The following is a 2412-nucleotide window of genomic DNA, read 5'->3' on the forward strand; positions in this document are numbered from 1 at the left end:
TTTTCCTGTTAATATTTGGACAAAGAGTCTGTTGAGACACAAATGCAATTTTCCTTAATAGTCTGCGTCATATTGTATCTGAAGTCATGACAGTATAAGGTGTAACCCTTGTGCTGTCTTAGGCACTTTAACATTGGGAGTCGGGTCATCTAGACCCACTAGACAGTGCTCTGAACCTTTTTTCTTCAATGATTCGTGATCTTCACTGGTGTCCATGGATTACATGAAATCTTTCCACCTTTATCCACCTTTGTCATGGTAGGGAGAACATGTCAATGTAAGGGTGGGGTCATCTAAGATAGCACAAGGGTTAATCAAACGTCATGCATGATGGTAGTGCAGTTATGGTTTGAGCCTTTTCTGCTTTTGGGGATAAAACTTGTTGTTTTACAAATCTCACTTCTGAGAATAAAAATAGGCCGGCATTACATACAAACAGGCTCTTGTAACTCCTTTATATTGTTTTTGCACTGCAAAAAAAAAAAAAAATTGCTGCAATAGCAGGTCACAAACACTTATAAAGAAAGTCCAAGTAGATACCAGGAGTGGGGTTTGAACCCACATGAGCTTGTGCTCATTGGATCTTAAGTCCAACGCCTTAACCACTCGGCCATCCTGGTCACAAAAGTATTCTCAGGTTTAGAAGAAGTCGGCGAAAAGAAACACCTGGATTGGCCATCACGCGACACACATGACATACATGCACCATTACTATGCATTGAATCTTTCCGAGTGAAAAACTGAGGAGGTCCGAACAAGTATGCAAAGAATCAAAAAAGGGGGACGCAATGTTTTGCAATCAACTGCAAAAACCATGACAAGCAAATGATCCGATCGAGAGGAGCCATCACAGGGTAGTAATCGCATTTTAATAGAGAAAAATCATGCTGGGAGGCGTCGACTGTGTGCTAAAGTAGGTGCTAGCAAGTAGCCTGCTATTAATGTGTTATCTTATTAATGTCTTAACCACTCTTCCATTCTGGTTGTCATATAAACGAAAACAAAAAATCAATTATTGTCGGAGTATTTTAACAATCTTGAGACACATAGTGGAGTCACTGAAAGGACTGCAACTCAGCATGGCAGTAAGGTGTAACCAACAACAGCTTAGCATTTTGGTGGCACCATTCTTTGTGCAGATGGTTTACTAGCCTAATACCATGACATGCCCATATTTATTATAAGTATAACTACTAATTACCAGGAGTGGGGTTTGAACACACGTGAGCATGCACTCATTGGATCTTGAGTCCAACGCCTTAACCACTCGGCCATCCTGGTTGCAATGTTTCTAAACAACAAAAAACAAAAACACTTGAAATATTCCTGAAGCATTTGGAGGAATAGTCAGTTGAGACACAAAACAGATTTCCTTTAAGGTTTGCATCATGTTATGTATACTTTGCAGGAAATTAATTGTAATCAACAATAAACCATGGTTGTGGTCCAGGGATAATTGTGGCCATTTGGAGATTTTTTATTTCCTTTGGAAAATCTTCATATTGTAAATGTTTGGAAAAGAAACATGCTTCAAGCAGGAAGTTAAGCACTTGCCTAAAGCAAGGAAAAGTCTTGCAATAAAAGCCCTGCGACAGACTGATGACTTGTCCAGGGTGTAACCGCAGTAGCTGGAATAGGCTCCAGCAACCCATTGACCCCAAAAGGTATTAACCAGGTTTAGAAGACGGAGGGTTGGACATAGACCACCTAGAGGTTGCCTGGAATACTGAACTAGCTACAATTTGTTTATATGCATGGTTCAAAGAGGAAGCTAAGCCAGCCCCCATTGACTTTATCTAAAAAGACCTTTAATAACAGCCCAGAGACGGATTGACAACTTGTCCAGGGTGAACCTGCCTTCACCGAACAGTAGATGGGATAGGCTCCAGCAACTCAGTGACCCTGAAAGGGATTAACCAGGTTTAGAACATAGATGGATGAATGGACCAGCAGTATATTGACCAAACCCCATAAGCGGAATTTCTATTGTCTTCCACTTTACCTCAACAAGTAATTATGTAAACATGACACACTTTCTGTTGCAACAAAGAATAGAAAATTGTATTTCACACGGTTTTATTAAGGTTTTGATAAAGTAAGAAAAAACCTGAAGGTTGGTGGACCCTCTGAGCTTCACAAATTCACAAAGATGAAATCTTATCTGCAACTGTTGGTCTGAATCCTGGCTCTCCCTGCCCCCATCTCGTCCATCTTTTCCATGGCCCTGCTCCTGGATCGAGTGAGCAGGTTTCACTGCAGAGCCTGTCATTCTTCTGCCTTTTGTATCAGCGGGTCTCTTTTTCCATTGAATGCTGCCTCCACCCCCACAGCCTTCTCTCCTTCTCCCATCTCCTGCTCTCCCTCCCTCATTCACTCTAGGGCCTAATTATGAGATAGCTTCGAATAAATACA

The 2412-nt window shown here is 41.3% G+C and overlaps 2 non-coding genes across 2 annotated transcripts; both read right to left on the reverse strand.

The window, feature by feature from the left end:
• Nucleotides 1-537: 537 nt before the first annotated feature.
• On the reverse strand, nt 538-620 carry trnal-uaa (transfer RNA leucine (anticodon UAA)). Its single transcript has one exon. It is a non-coding gene; the product is annotated as a tRNA-Leu (tRNA).
• A 578-nt stretch (nt 621-1198) lies between these two features.
• trnal-caa (transfer RNA leucine (anticodon CAA)) lies at nt 1199-1281 on the reverse strand. The gene has a single exon. It is a non-coding gene; the product is annotated as a tRNA-Leu (tRNA).
• Between the last annotated feature and the right edge of the window lie 1131 nt (nt 1282-2412).

Source organism: Oryzias latipes, chromosome 20, assembly GCF_053564925.1.
Source record: "Oryzias latipes strain Hd-rR chromosome 20, Olatipes_Hd-rR_3.1".
NCBI classification, from domain to species: Eukaryota; Metazoa; Chordata; class Actinopteri; order Beloniformes; family Adrianichthyidae; genus Oryzias; species Oryzias latipes.